General features: G+C 55.2%; 1 protein-coding gene and 1 pseudogene across 1 annotated transcript in view; one reads left to right on the top strand and one right to left on the bottom strand.

The window, feature by feature from the left end:
* The window catches only part of LOC134928679 (amiloride-sensitive amine oxidase [copper-containing]-like), a 199,419-nt gene that overhangs the window by 156,432 nt on the left and 25,363 nt on the right, over positions 1–17,624 (bottom strand). The gene's annotated exons all lie outside the window — the stretch shown is intronic.
* Positions 814–931, top strand: LOC134930069 (5S ribosomal RNA; annotated as a pseudogene).

The following is a 17,624-nucleotide window of genomic DNA, read 5'->3' as shown; positions in this document are numbered from 1 at the left end:
AGGATTGTGCTGCCTAGCCGCCTTCTGTGTACACAGGATTTTGCTGCCTAGCCACCTTCTGTGTACACAGGATTGTGCTGCCTAGCCCCCTTCTGTGTCAATTTCTTTTAAAGCAACACTTTCCAAATCATAATAGATTTCTGGAACACCCTCTCATTCTGTTTAAACAATTTGGGTGGCTCTGCAATACAATTTGTTAACAGAGCACCATCATGTTATAAAACAGGACAGTAGAAGTGTTCCTCTAGCTTTCTTCCGTATCAGTGTCGTTCCTCACCACCCTCTCATTTTTTCATTCGCTGCCCAGGCAGATGATCAAAAAGCAGAAGTGGTGTGCTACCAAACCTGATCCCCTTTTTTTCTCCCTCATTCTCTTTCTGTCACTTTTTTCTATTTCTTCCTTCCTTTTTACCTTCACACCACACCCATTTCACAGCAGGGCTACACCATCATTCCTTCAGGACTTCCACAAACCTGGGGAGCCCCATCTGATACCTTGACATCAGAGCCCGCGATTGCCTTGGTTTCTATAGGACTTCCAGCTATTATCACATGGGATTCATCTACCCAAGGCTTACTACAGAAAAGAGGTGGCACTTCAACAGATCTTTTTTGAAGCCGAGACCAAGTAGACCTCATTAGTTTCAAGTCTGGGAGACTATCAGAGAATACCAGACATCACTGTTTCTCTAGATTCGGGAGCATTTATAACATCACAAGAGACTTTGGATTTCTACAAGAAAATTTGGGAATTCTCTCAGAGTTTAGGATACAAAGTTCCTGGTGTCATCAGGTGTGTGATACAGTATATCTACCTGCGGTCAAACCATACTGAGTATGCCCAACCTCGTCTGATCTTGGAAGCCAAGCACTGTGGGCCAGGTCAGTACCTGGTTGGGAGACCACCAGGGAATACCGGGTACTGCAGGTATTTTTATCCAAACCTAGGACACAGGACCTGGAATCACAATCTTCTATCTTTCCCCTTCTTTTTGTAAATCCTGATACAGTCAGGAATTAGGGTGGAGCCTGGTACATTTCATACTGTAGATTTTTCTTCCTGGTATATTTTTACTATATGTTATACTGTTATAATTTCAGGAAGAAGACTTCATACAAACAGATAAGATTTACACAATTTTCATTATTGGAGACACACACACATATTTTCGTTCATAGAGCCATTACGCCAAACTGTAATTACATCATGTGATGTGTATTTAGATTAATAATATTATCTTTAATTGTTAGAATTTCTCCTCTTTTTGCCTCATAGCTATTATTTTAAGAAGGTTGAAAAATAAAAGTTATATCTTAAACAGAACACATCATTCCATTTTCAACAAAAGTGTGCCCCAGCTCTTGGCTCCGGTACTATACGGGAACCAAATTTTTTTTCCCATTAGTTTACTGAGCTCTGGAGTCCGTCAGGGTTGTTCCCTGGGCCCCGCAACAGCAACAACTGGTCACCTTAAATAATAATAATAATAATAATAATAATAATAATAATAATCAGTGTTATTTTGTAGCAGACAGATAGGGGGTACGTATCAGGCGGGCCGGGCACCCAGTGTGTACTGTATTATGTAACAAAACCCAACTAATATGTGAAGTGTGGGTTCACGTGTGTGTGTGTGCACTTGTATGCTGTGCAGTGTGTGTGTGTGTGTGTGTGCTGTTGTGTACTGTGCAGTGTGTGTGTGCAGTTGTACACTGTGCAGTGTATGTGTGCAGTTGGACACTGTGCAGTGTGTGTGTGCAGTTGTGAACTGTGTGTGTGCAGTTGGACACTGTGCAGTGTGTGTGTGTGTGTGTGTGTGTGTCTGTGTATGTGGGTGCAGTTGTATGCTGTGCAGTGTGTGTGTGTGCTGTTGTGTACTGTGCAGTCTGTGTGTGCAGTTGTACACTGTGCAGTGTGTGTGCAGTTGAACACTGTGCAGTGTGTGTGTGTGTGTGTGTGTGTGTGTGTGTGTGTGTGTGCGTACTGTGCAGTGTTTGTGTGACACTAATAATGGTGATCCCCGCAGACACTGACAGCCAGGCAGTAACCGCTGAGTAAGTGTAGTGTATGTCTGTAACAGCCACCTGATGGCGTGCTAATATATGCTTGCAGGTGTTTTTTGTTTAATAAACTGCTCCAGCTCCCAGCACTGTCCCGCACCCCCTCCCACATCCTCTCCGGCACCCCCTCCCGCACCCTCTCCCGCACCGCCTCCCACACCCCCTCCCGCACCGCCTCCCACACCCTCTCCCGCACCGCCTCCCACACCCACTCCGGCACCCACTCCGGCACCCCCTCCCGCACCCTCTCCCGCACCGCCTCCTACACCCTCTACGGCACCCCCTCCCGCACCCTCTCCCACACCCTCTCTGGCACCCCCTCCCGCACCCTCTCCGGCACCCCCTCCCACACCCTCTCCCGCACCACCTCCCGCACCCTCTCCTGCACCCCCTCCCACACCCTCTCCCGCACCGCCTCCCGCACCCTCTCCCGCACCGCCTCCCACACCCTCTCCGGCATCCCCTCCCACACCCTCTCTGGCACCCCCTCCCGCACCCTCTCCCGCACCCTCTCCCGCACCCCTTCTCACACCCTCTCCCGCACCACCTCCCGCACCCTCTCCTGCACCCCCTCCCACACCCTCTCCGGCACCCCCTCCCGCACTCCCTCCCACACCCCCTCCCACACCCCCTCCCGCACCCTCTCCTGCACCCCCTCCCACACCCTCTCCGGCACCCCCTCCCGCACCCCTTCCCACACCCCTCCCGCACCCTCTCCCTCACCGCCTCCCGCACCCTCTCCCGTACCCCCTCCCGCATCCTCTCCCGCACCGCCTCCCGCACCCTCTCCTGCAACCCCTCCCACACCCTCTCCGGCACCCCCTCCCGCACCCCTTCCCACACCCCCTCCCGCACCCCCTCCCGCACCCTCTCCCTCACCCCTTCCCGCACCCCCTCCCACACCCCCTCCCGCACCCTCTCCTGCACCACCTCCCACACCCTCTCCGGCACTACCTCCCGCACCCTCTCCCTCACCGCCTCCCGCACCCTCTCCTGTACCCCCTCCCGCACCCTCTCCCGCACCGCCTCCCGCACCCTCTCCTGCAACCCCTCCCACACCCTCTCCGGCACCCCCTTCCGCACCCCTTCCCACACCCCCTCCCGCACCCTCTCCGGCACCCCCTCCCGCACCCTCTCCCTCACCCCTTCTTGCACCCCCTCCCACACCCCCTCCCGCACCCTCTCCCGCACCCCCTCCCACACCCTCTCCGGCACCCCCTCCCGCACCCTCTCCCTCACCGCCTCCCGCACCCTCTCCTGTACCCCCTCCCGCACCCTCTCCTGCAACCCCTCCCACACCCTCTCCGGCACCCCCTCCCGCACCCCTTCCCACACCCCTTCCCACACCCCCTCCCGCACCTTCTCCGGCACCCCCTCCCGCACCCTCTCCCTCACCCCTTCCCGCACCCTCTCCCACACCCCCTCCCGCACCCTCTCCTGCACCCCCTCCCACACCCTCTCCGGCACCCCCTCCCGCACCCTTCCCACACCCCCTCCCACACCCCCTGCCGCACCCTCTCCGGCACCCCCTCCCGCACCCTCTCCCTCACCCCTTCCCACACCCCTTCCCACACCCCCTCCCGCGCCTTCTCCGGCACCCCCTCCCGCACCCTCTCCCTCACCCCTTCCCGCACCCCCTACCACACCCCCTCCCGCACCCTCTCCTGTACCCTCTCCCACACCTTCTCCCGCACCGCCTCCCGCACCCTCTCCTGCAACCCCTCCCACACCCTCTCCGGCACCCCCTCCCGCACCCCTTCCCACACCCCCTCCCGCACCCCCTCCCGCACCCTCTCCGGCACCCCCTCCCACACCTTCTCCCTCACCCCTTCCCGCACCCTCTCCTGCACCCCCTCCCACACCCTCTCCGGCACCCCCTCCCGCACCCTCTCCCTCACCGCCTCCCGCACCCTCTCCTGTACCCCCTCCCGCACCTTCTCCCGCACCGCCTCCCGCACCCTCTCCTGCAACCCCTTCCACACCCTCTCCGGCACCCCCTCCTGTACCCCCTCCCGCACCCTCTCCCGCACCGCCTCCCGCACCCTCTCCTGCAACCCCTCCCACACCCTCTCCGGCACCCCCTCCCGCACCCCTTCCCACACCCCCTCCCACACCCCTTCCCACACCCCCTCCCGCACCTTCTCCGGCACCCCCTCCCGCACCCTCTCCCTTCCCCCTTCCCGCACCCCCTCCCACACCCCCTCCCGCACCCTCTCCTGCACCCCCTCCCACACCCTCTCCGGCACCCCCTCCCGCACCCCTTCCCACACCCCCTCCCAGACCCCCTGCCGCACCCTCTCCGGCACCCCCTCCCGCACCCTCTCCCTCACCCCTTCCCGCAACCCCTCCCACACCCCCTCCCGCACCCTCTCCTGCACCCCCTCCCACACCCTCTCCCTCACCCCTTCCCGCACCCTCTCCTACACCCTCTCCCGCACCCTCTCCTGCACCCCCTCCCACACCCTCTCCCTCACCCCTTCCCGCACCCTCTCCTACACCCTCTCCCGCACCCTCTCCTGCACCCCCTCCCACACCCTCTCCCTCACCCCTTCCCGCACCCTCTCCTACACTCTCTCCTGCACCCCCTCCCACACCCTCTCCCTCACCCCTTCCCGCACCCTCTCCTACACCCTCTCCCGCACCCTCTCCTGCACCCCCTCCCACACCCTCTCCCTCACCCCTTCCCGCACCCTCTCCTACACCCTCTCCCGCACCCTCTCCTGCACCCTTTGTATGTATTTGTGACTGACCCCTTCATAAGAAGGGTAGAGAATGGTATGGTGGGAGGGGTGCAGCTGGGCCGGGAGTTCCCTTTTAAGGTGATGGCCAGCGGTGCAAGTGGGCGGGTATGGGTGGGTACGGCGTACCCTTAAGAATTTAGCCGTGGGTACGCCGTACCCACACCTACGGGCCACCGCTCCTCGTCCCTCCCTCCCTCCCTCTGCTGATCCCCGCCGCACCGCCGCTGATGTGAGGGAAGGAGAGCGCAACCTGCGGCTCTCCTGCCCCTCGGTGTCTTCGTTCAATTCAGCGCCGCCCGTGAGCCAATCAGAGCTCGCGGACCGGCAGCCAAGGCTGCCGGACCGCGAGCTTTGATTGGCTCACGGATCGGCGCTGAATTGAACTGAGCCACCCGCACCCGCCGGAGACTGAGGGGAAGGAGAGGCGCAGGCTGCGCTCTCCTCCCCTCACACAGACGCACACAGGAGAGGAGCAGCATCGGTGAGCAGGACGGGGGGACGGGGGTGCTTCATGTATTCCTGGCACTGGGGGCATATCTGGCACTGGGGGGCATGTATACCTGGTGATGGGGGCATATCTGACACTGGGGGGACATGTGTATCTGGCACTGGGGGGACATGTGTATCTGGCACTGGGGACATTTCTGTATCTGGCACTGGGGGCATTTCTGTATCTGGCACTGGGGGGCAATGTATATCTGGCACTGTGAGGCAAAGTATATCTGGCACTCTGGGGGCCTTTGCGTATCTGGCACTGTGGGGCAATGTGTATCTGGCACTATTGGGGTCATATGTGTATCTGCCCCTCCCCCCATATGTGTATCATGCCCCCATTTCCATTGGCCACGCCCCATGTGGCATTTTGGCCACACCCATTTTTTGGCGCGCACAGTACCCGTAAGACATTTTTTTCTACTTGAGCCACTGGTGATGGCTTACGCAGATGATGTCACAGTGGTTCTGTCATCAGCGGCACATGGTGTGGAAGAGAATACTCTGTAGCCTCGTGCTCTAGGGTAAACTAAGAGAAATGTGAAGCTTTCTGGATGGGGGAGGAAGGGAAGAATTTCCCATCTGGGCGAGTGCTCAGATAAAGATTCTAGGTATTTGTTTTGACAATGGCGATTCTGCCACTCTAAGTAGGGTGAGGAGTCTGGAGGGGTTGGGGTCGGGTCACCAGCGGTCGAGATCCTGACGGTAAGCATATAGACACCAGTCACCTGACTACATCTCGTCTGGAGAATGCTGCCAAGAAAGTAGAGAGCTGGAAGAGATGGAAAGGGTGGGTGCTGGCGGGTGGTCCTATTGGTGGGGCCACCTGAAACCCCCTTGAGTGGGTGGGCGAAATCCTTTTCGAGGTCTAGCTGGAACTTTTTCTATCCTTCCACATCCCGTAGATTTTTTTAATATAGTTATTTTATGGAGCAGGTTCTGTATAGATGTAAAAAGCTTTGCTCAGTTTGTGTAAATGTATAAATAGTGGGGTAATATATGAAGTTTTGTTTTTTTGTACATATTTCTTTACTTTGATAATTGCATTTAGTTTATGTTATATTATGTATCATGATGTGATATATTATTTATTGTATTATATTGTATATAATGTAATATAAGTTGCAAGTTCAATAAATGGGAGCATTCCCTCTCATGACTGATGCTGCATCAACAACAACAACAACTGGTCACATTCACTAATAATAATAATAATAATAATAATAATAATAATAATAATAATAATAATAATAATAATCAGTGTTATTCTGTAGCAGACAGATAGGGGGTACGTATCAGGCGGGCCGGGCACCCAGTGTGTACTGTATTATGGAACAAAACCCAACTAATATGAGAAGTGCGGGTTCACGTGTTTGTGTGTGTGTGTGTGTGTGTGTGTGTGTATGTGGGTGTGTGTGTGTGTGTGTGTGTGTGTGTGTGTGTATGTGGGTGTGTGTGTGTGTGTGTGTGTGTGTGTGTGTGTGCGTGCGCCCTGATGGCGTGCTAATATATGCCTGCTGCTGTTTTTTAGTTTTTTTTAAATAAACAGTTCCAGCCCCCAACACCATCCTGCACCCCCTCCCGCACCCTCTCCCACACCTTCTCCTGCACCCTCTCCCGCACCATCTCCCTATACCACACCCACTACACTACACTCCCATACCACAACTGCAACACTCCCATACCACGCCCGCTACACTCCCATACCACACCTGCAACACTCCCAAACCACACCCACAACACTCCCATACCACGCCCACTACACTCCCATACCACAACTGCAGCACTCCCATACCACGCCTGCAATGCTCCCATACCACACCCCGCTGCACGCCCACACCACGCCCGCTACACTCCCATGCCATGCTTGCTATACTCCATACCACACCTGCAACGCTCCCATACCATGCCTGCTACACTCCCATACCATGCCTGCTACACTCCCATACCACGCCTGCTACACTCCCATACCACGCCTGCTATACTCCCATTCCACGCCTGCTACACTCCCATACCACGCCTGCTATACTCCTATTCCATGCCTGCAACGCTCCCATACCACGCCTGCTACACTATCATACCACACCTGCTACACTCCCATACCATGCCAGCTACATTCCCATACCACGCCTGCTACACTCCCTTACCGCGCCTGCAATGCTCCAATACCATGCTGCTACACTCCCATACCACACCTGTGTCACTCCCATACCACGCCTGCAACGCTCCCATACCAAGCCTGCTACACTATCATACCACGCCCGCTACACTCCCATACCACGCCTGTGTCACTCCAATACCACACCTGCAACGCTCCCATACCATGCCAGCTACACTCCCATACCACGCCTGCTATACTCCGTTACCACACCTGCAACACTCCCATATTATACCCGCTACACTCCCATACCACGCCTGCTACACTGCCATACCATGCCTGCTATACTCCCATACCATGACTGCTACACTCCCATACCACGTCTGCTATACTCCCATTCCACGCCTGCAATGCTCCCATACCACGCCTGCTACACTATCATACCACGCCTGCTACACTCCCATACCATGCCTGCTACATTCCCATACCACGCCTGTGTCACTCCCATACCACGCCTGTGTCACTCCCATACCACACCTGCAACGCTCCCATACCATGCCTGCTACACTCCCATACCACGCCTGCTATACTCCGTTACCACACCTGCAACACTCCCATATCACACCCGCTACACTCCCATACCACGCCTGCTAAAGTGCCATATCACGCCTGCTATACTCCCATACCACGCCTGCTACACTCCCATACCACACCTGCTACACTCCCATATCACGCCTGCTATACTCCCATACCACACCTGCTACACTCCCATACCACACCTGCGATACTCCCATACCACGCCTGCAATGCTCCCATACCACGCCTGCTACACTCCCATAGCACGGCTGCAACACTCCCATACCACACCTGCAACGCTCCCATACCACGTCTGCTACACTATCATACCATGCCTGTGTCACTCCCATACCACACCTGCAACGCTCCCATATCATGCCTGCTACACTCCCATACCACGCCTGCTATACTCTATTACCACACCTGCAACACTCCCTTATCACACCCGCTACACTCCCATACCACGCCTGCTACACTGCCATACCACGCCTGCTATACTCCTATTCCATGCCTGCAATGCTCCCATACCACGCCTGCTACACTATCATACCACGCCTGCTACACTCCCATACCATGCCAGCTACATTCCCATACCACGCCTGCTACACTCCCTTACCGCGCCTGCAATGCTCCAATACCATGCTGCTACACTCCCATACCACACCTGTGTCACTCCCATACCACGCCTGCAACGCTCCCATACCAAGCCTGCTACACTATCATACCACGCCCGCTACACTCCCATACCACGCCTGTGTCACTCCAATACCACACCTGCAACGTTCCCATACCATGCCAGCTACACTCCCATACCACGCCTGCTATACTCCGTTACCTCACCTGCAACACTCCCATATCACACCCGCTACACTCCCATACCACGCCTGCTACACTGCCATACCACGTCTGCTATACTCCCATACCATGCCTGCTACACTCCCATACCACGTCTGCTATACTCCCATTCCACGCCTGCAATGCTCCCATACCACGCCTGCTACACTCCCTTACCACGCCTGTGTCACTCCCATACCACAACCACGATGCTCCCATACCGCGTCGTGGACCCCCAAGAGGGAGAAAAGCTGTCGTATGCTGGCAGTCGGGAATCCGGCGCCGGTATGCTGAAGACCACCCGTCGGTCCCGTATGTAATAACGCCTCGGAGACTCAATCAGGGCAATGCTGGCACCGTAGGAAATAATCGCTCAGCTACGTAAACATCATCATACCATGCCAGCTACATTCCCATACCACGTCTGCTATACTCCCTTACCACACCTGCGATGTTCCAATACCATGCTGCTACACTCCCATACCACACCTGCGTCACTCCCATACCACGCCTGCAATGCTCCCATACCAAGCCTGCTACACTATCATACCACACCCGCTACACTCCTATACCACACCTGTGTCACTCCCATACCACACCTGCAACGCTCCCATACCAAGCCTGCTACACTATCATACCACGCCCGCTACACTCCTATACCACGCCTGTGTCACTCCCATACCATGCCTGCTACACTCCCATACCACACCTGCAACACTCCCATATCACACCCGCTACACTCCCATACCACGCCTGCTACACTGCCATACCACTCCTGTTTTACTCCCATACCATGCCTGCTACACTCCCATACCACGTCTGCTATACTCCCATTCCACGCCTGCAATGCTCCCGTACCACGCCTGCTACACTATCATACCACGCCTGCTACACTCCCATACCATGCCTGCTACATTCCCATACCATGCCTGTGTCACTCCCATACCACGCCTGTGTCACTCCCATACCACACCTGCAACGCTCCCATACCATGCCTGCTACACTCCCATACCACGCCTGCTATACTCCGTTACCACACCTGCAACACTCCCATATCACACCCGCTACACTTTCATACCACGCCTGCTAAAGTGCCATACCACGCCTGCTATACTCCCATACCACGCCTGCTACACTACCATACCACACCTGCTACACTCCCATATCACGCCTGCTATACTCCCATACCACACCTGCTACACTCCCATACCACACCTGCGATACTCCCATACCACGCCTGCAATGCTCCCATACCACGCCTGCTACACTCCCATAGCACGGCTGCAACACTCCCATACCACACCTGCAACGCTCCCATACCACGTCTGCTACACTATCATACCACGCCTGTGTCACTCCCATACCACCCCTGCAACGCTCCCATATCATGCCTGCTACACTCCCATACCACGCCTGCTATACTCCGTTACCACACCTGCAACACTCCCATATCACACCCGCTACACTCCCATACCACGCCTGCTAAAGTGCCATACCACGCCTGCTATACTCCCATACCACGCCTGCTACACTCCCATACCACACCTGCTACACTCCCATATCACGCCTGCTATACTCCCATACCACACCTGCTACACTCCCATACCACACCTGCGATACTCCCATACCACGCCTGCAATGCTCCCATACCACGCCTGCTACACTCCCATAGCACGGCTGCAACACTCCCATACCACACCTGCAACGCTCCCATACCACGTCTGCTACACTATCATACCACGCCTGTGTCACTCCCATACCACACCTGCAACGCTCCCATATCATGCCTGCTACACTCCCATACCACGCCTGCTATACTCTATTACCACACCTGCAACACTCCCATATCACACCCGCTACACTCCCATACCACGCCTGCTACACTGCCATACCACGCCTGCTATACTCCTATTCCATGCCTGCAATGCTCCCATACCACGCCTGCTACACTATCATACCACGCCTGCTACACTCCCATACCATGCCAGCTACATTCCCATATCACGCCTACTACACTCCCTTACCGCGCCAGCAACGCTCCCATACCAAGCCTGCTACACTATTATACCACGCCCGCTACACTCCCATACCGCGCCTGTGTCACTCCAATACCACACCTGCAACGCTCCCATACCATGCCAGCTACACTCCCATACCACGCCTGCTATACTCCGTTACCTCACCTGCAACACTCCCATATCACACCCGCTACACTCCCATACCACGCCTGCTACACTGCCATACCACGCCTGCTATACTCCCATACCATGCCTGCTACACTCCCATACCACGTCTGCTATACTCCCATTCCACGCCTGCAATGCTCCCATACCACGCCTGCTACACTCCCTTACCACGCCTGTGTCACTCCCATACCACAACCACGATGCTCCCATACCGCGTCGTGGACCCCCAAGAGGGACAAAAGCTGTCGTATGCTGGCAGTCGGGAATCCGGCGCCGGTATGCTGAAGACCACCCGTCGGTCCCGTATGTAATAACGCCTCGGAGACTCAATCAGGGCAATGCTGGCACCGTAGGAAATAATCGCTCAGCTACGTAAACATCATCATACCATGCCAGCTACATTCCCATACCACGTCTGCTATACTCTCTTACCACGCCTGCAATGTTCCAATACCATGCTGCTACACTCCCATACCACACCTGCGTCACTCCCATACCACGCCTGCAATGCTCCCATACCAAGCCTGCTACACTATCATACCACACCCGCTACACTCCTATACCACACCTGTGTCACTCCCATACCACACCTGCAACGCTCCCATACCAAGCCTGCTACACTATCATACCACGCCCGCTACACTCCTATACTACGCCTGTGTCACTCCCATACCATGCCTGCTACACTCCCATACCACGCCTGCTATACTCCGTTACCACACCTGCAACACTCCCATATCACACCCGCTACACTCCCATACCACGCCTGCTACACTGCCATACCACTCCTGCTTTACTCCCATACCATGCCTGCTACACTCCCATACCACGTCTGCTATACTCCCATTCCACGCCTGCAATGCTCCCGTACCACGCCTGCTACACTATCATACCACGCCTGCTACACTCCCATACCATGCCTGCTACATTCCCATACCATGCCTGTGTCACTCCCATACCACGCCTGTGTCACTCCCATACCACACCTGCAACGCTCCCATACCATGCCTGCTACACTCCCATACCACGTCTGCTAAACTCCCATTCCACGCCTGCAATGCTCCCATACCACGCCTGCTACACTATCATACCACGCCTGCTACACTCCCATACCATGCCTGCTACATTCCCATACCATGCCTGTGTCACTCCCATACCACGCCTGTGTCACTCCCATACCACACCTGCAACGCTCCCATACCATGCCTGCTACACTCCCATACCACGCCTGCTATACTCCGTTACCACACCTGCAACACTCCCATTTCACACCCGCTACACTCCCATACCACGCCTGCTAAAGTGCCATACCACGCCTGCTATACTCCCATACCACGCCTGCTACACTACCATACCACACCTGCTACACTCCCATATCACGCCTGCTATACTCCCATACCACACCTGCTACACTCCCATACCACGCCTGCCATACTCCCATACCACGCCTGCAATGCTCCCATACCACGCCTGCTACACTCCCATAGCATGCCTGCAACACTCCCATACCACGCCTGCAACGTTCCCATACCACACCTGCTACACTCCCATACCACGCCTGTGTCACTCCCATACCACACCTGCAACGCTCCCATATCATGCCTGCTACACTCCCATACCACGCCTGCTATACTCCATTACCACACCTGCAACACTCCCATATCACACCCACTACACTCCCATACCACGCCTGCTACACTGCCATACCACGCCTGCTTTACTCCCATACCATGCCTGCTACACTCCCATACCACGTCTGCTATACTCCCGTTCCACGCCTGCAATGCTCCCATACCACACCTGCTACACTATCATACCACACCTGCTACACTCCCATACCATGCCTGCTACATTCCCATACCACGCCTGTGTCACTCCCATACCACACCTGCAACGCTCCCATACCATGCCTGCTACACTCCCATACCACGCCTGCTATACTCCGTTACCACACCTGCAACACTCCCATATCACACCCACTACACTCCCATACCACGCCTGCTACAGTGCCATACCATGCCTGCTATACTCCCATACCACACCTGCTACACTCCCATACCACGCCTGCTATACTCCCATACCACACCTGCTACACTCCCATACCACGCCTGCTATACTCCCATACCACACCTGCTACACTCCCATACCACGCCTGCCATACTCCCATACCACGCCTGCAATGCTCCCATACCACGCCTGCTACACTCCCATAGCACGCCTGCAACACTCCCATACCACGCCTGCCACGCTCCCATACCACACCTGCTACACTATCAGACCACGCCTGTGTCACTCCCATACCATACCTGCAACGCTCCCATACCATGCCTGCTACACTCCCATACCACGCCTGCTATACTCCATTACCACACCTGCAACACTCCCATATCACACCCGCTACACTCCCATACCACGCCTGCTACACTGCCATACCACGCCTGCTATACTTCCATACCATGCCTGCTACACTCCCATACCACACCTGCCACACTCCCATACCACGCCTGCTACACTACCATACCATGCCTGCTACACTCCCATACCATGCCTGCTACATTCCCATACCACACCTGTGTCACTCCCATACCACGCCTGTGTCACTCCCATACCACACCTGCAACGCTCCCATACCATGCCTGCTACACTCCCATACCACGCCTGCTATACTACATTACCACGCCTGCAACACTCCCATATCACACCCGCTACACTCCCATATCACGCCTGCTACAGTGCCATACCACGCCTGCTATACTCCCATACCACGCCTGCTACACTCCCATACCACACCTGCCACACTCCCATACCACGCCTTCTATACTCCCATACCACACCTGAAACGCTCCCATACCACGCCTGCAATGCTCCCATACCACGCCTGCTACACTCCCATAGCACGCCTGCAACACTCCCATATCACACCCGCTACACTCCCATACCACGCCTGCTACACTGCCATACCACGCCTGCTACACTCCCATACCACGCCTGCTACACAGCCATATCACGCCTGCTATACTCCCATACCACGCCTGCTACACTGCCATACCACGCTACCTACACTTCCTTACCACGCCTGTGTCACTCCCATACCACGCCTGCTACACTGCCATACCACGCCTGCTATACTCCCATACCACGCCTGCTACACTATAATACCATGCCACCTACACTCCCTTACCACGCCTGTGTTACTCCCATACCACAACCACGATGCTCCCATACCGCGTCGTGGACCCCCAAGAGGGAGAAAAGATGTCGTGTGCCGGCAGTCGGGATTCCGGCGCCGGTATGCTGAAGACCACCCGTCGGTCCCGTATGTAATAACGCCTCGGAGACTCAATCAGGGCAATGCTGGCACCGTAGGAACTAATCGCTCAGCTACGTAAACATCATCATTACGTGCGGTGTGCGTCCACCTCTTCATCAGGCGATACGTTTGCGCCAGGTATTCTAAGACCATCAGCACAGCAAGTGATATCAGAGGTGAGATACTTACCTGCCAGCACCAAGAACCAGGGTGGATCAAAGCACACTGCCATACAGTGCCGTTTCATATGATAGATAGTGCCTCAGTCACTGGGGTAGATAGTGCCTCAGTCACTGGGGTAGATAGTGCCTCAGTCACAGGGGTAGATAGTGCCTCAGTCACAGGGGTAGATAGTGCCTCAGTCACTGGGGTAGATAGTGCCTCAGTCACAGGGGTAGATAGTGCCTCAGTCACTGGGGTAGATAGTGCCTCAGTCACAGGGGTAGATAGTGCCTCAGTCACAGGGGTAAATAGTGCCTTAGTCACTGGGGTAGATAGTGCCTCAGTCACAGGGGTAGATAGTGCCTCAGTCACAGGGGTAGATAGTGCCTCAGTCACAGGGGTAGATAGTGCCTCAGTCACTGGGGTAGATAGTGCCTCAGTCACAGGGGTAGATAGTGCCTCAGTCACAGGGGTAAATAGTGCCTTAGTCACTGGGGTAGATAGTGCCTCAGTCACAGGGGTAGATAGTGCCTCAGTCACAGGGGTAGATAGTGCCTCAGTCACTGGGGTAGATAGTGCCTCAGTCACAGGGGTAGATAGTGCCTCAGTCACAGGGGTAAATAGTGCCTTAGTCACAGGGGTAAATAGTGCCTCAGTCACAGGGGTAGATAGTGCCTCAGTCACAGGGGTAGACAGTGCCTCAGTCACAGGGGTAGATAGTGCCTCAGTCACAGGGGTAAATTCACAGGGGTAAATAGTGCCTCAGTCACAGGGGTAGATAGTGCCTCAGTCACAGGGGTAGATAGTGCCTCAGTCACAGGGGTAGATAGTGCCTCAGTCACAGGGGTAAATAGTGCCTTAGTCACAGGGGTAAATAGTGCCTTAGTCACAGGGGTAAATAGTGCCTCAGTCACAGGGGTAGATAGTGCCTCAGTCACAGGGGTAGATAGTGCCTCAGTCACAGGGGTAAATTCACAGGGGTAAATAGTGCCTCAGTCACAGGGGTAAATAGTGCCTCAGTCACAGGGGTAGATAGTGCCTCAGTCACAGGGGTAGATAGTGCCTCGGTCACGGGGTAGATAGTGCCTCAGTCACAGGGGTAAACAGTGCCTCAGTCACAGGGGTAGATAGTGCCTCAGTCACAGGGGTAGATAGTGCCTCAGTCACAGGGGTAGATAGTGCCTTAGTCACAGGGGTAGATAGTGCCTCAGTCACAGGTGTAAATAGTGCCTCAGTCACAGGGGTAGATAGTGCCTCAGTCACAGGGGTAGATAGTGCCTCAGTCACAGGGGTAAATAGTGCCTCAGTCACAGGGGTAGATAGTGCCTCAGTCACAGGGGTAGATAGTGCCTCAGTCACAGGGGTAGATAGTGCCTCAGTCACAGGGGTAGATAGTGCCTCAGTCACAGGGGTAGATAGTGCCTCAGTCACAGGGGTAAATAGTGCCTCAGTCACAGGGGTAAATAGTGCCTTAGTCACAGGGGTAGATAGTGCCTCAGTCACAGGGGTAGATAGTGCCTCAGTCACAGGGGTAGATAGTGCCTCAGTCACAGGGGTAGATAGTGCCTCAGTCACAGGGGTAGATAGTGCCTCAGTCACAGGGGTAAATAGTGCCTCAGTCACAGGGGTAAAAAGTGCCTCAGTCACAGGGGTAGCTAGTGCCTCAGTCACAGGGGTAAATAGTGCCTCAGTCACAGGGGTAGATAGTGCCTCAGTCACAGGGGTAGATAGTGCCTCAGTCACAGGGGTAGATAGTGCCTCAGTCACAGGGGTAGCTAGTGCCTCAGTCACAGGGGTAAATAGTGCCTCAGTTACAGGGGTAGATAGTGCCTCAGTCACAGGGGTAGATAGTGTCTCAGTCACAGGGGTAAATGTACTAGGAGGTGTAGGACTGTCTTTTTAAAGCGGCAATCATTTACAAGGCAAAACCAGATTGGTTGTACCATGCCTCGCACAACTCAGACCCTATTACAATTACCCTGAGTGTCCATGTGACCAGTGCCTCAGTCAGAGTGTCCATGTGACCAGTGCCTCAGTCAGTGTCTCATGTGACCAGTGCCTCAGAGTGTCCATGTGACCAGTGCCTAAGTTTGTGTCTCATGTGACCAGTACCTCAGTCAGTGTCTCATGTGACCAGTGCCTCAGAGTGTCCATGTGACCAGTGCCTCAGTCAGTCTCATGTGACCAGTGCCTCAGAGTGTCCATGTGACCAGTGCCTCAGTCAGTGTCTCATGTGACCAGTGCCTCAGTCAGAGTGTCCATGTGACCAGTGCCTCAGTCAGTGTCTCATGTGACCAGTGCCTCAGAGTGTCCATGTGACCAGTGCCTAAGTCTGTGTCTCATGTGACCAGTACCTCAGTCAGTGTCTCATGTGACCAGTGCCTCAGAGTGTCCATGTGACCAGTGCCTCAGTCAGTCTCATGTGACCAGTGCCTCAGAGTGTCCATGTGACCAGTGCCTCAGTCAGTGTCTCATGTGACCAGTGCCTCAGTCAGAGTGCTTCATGTGACCAGTGCCTCAGTCAGTGTCTCATGTGACCAGTGCCTCAGAGTGTCCATGTGACCAGTGCCTCAGTCAGTCTCATGTGACCAGTGCCTCAGAGTGTCCATGTGACCAGTGCCTCAGTCAGTGTCTCATGTGACCAGTGCCTCAGTCAGAGTGCTTCATGTGACCAGTGCCTCAGTCAGTGTCTCATGTGACCAGTGCCTCAGAGTGTCCATGTGACCAGTGCCTCAGTCAGTGTCTCATGTGACCAGTGCCTCAGTCAGAGTGCTTCATGTGACCAGTGCCTCAGTCAGTGTCTCATGTGACCAGTGCCTCAGTCAGAGTGCTTCATGTGACCAGTGAGGAGAATGTGGCTGACATCACAAGTACTACAGTAAATGTTTTCTTATAAGAGTGTGGTCTGGAATACATTTGAATGTTAATGTATACTAGGGGATTCATCGCACCCTACAGGCGCTCTTCACACCGTCGTAAGGGGCTACGCCCCTTTAACCCTTGCAGGACTTTGTGGCGTGCAATATTTTTATTATATGGAGTATAACCTCCAATCATTATTGTGTTAGTGGTTAAACAGCGCACGCAGGGCACGATGAATCACCTAGTAGGTGCTGTGGTTGGGGGAGTGGCGGGTGGGGGGCAGACGCGGATCGGGGAGGGGG

This window comes from Pseudophryne corroboree, chromosome 5 (genome assembly GCF_028390025.1).
Source record: "Pseudophryne corroboree isolate aPseCor3 chromosome 5, aPseCor3.hap2, whole genome shotgun sequence".
NCBI lineage: Eukaryota > Metazoa > Chordata > Amphibia > Anura > Myobatrachidae > Pseudophryne > Pseudophryne corroboree.
Note: the sequence above shows the minus strand (reverse complement) of the source record. Positions and strands in the feature narration are given on the sequence as shown.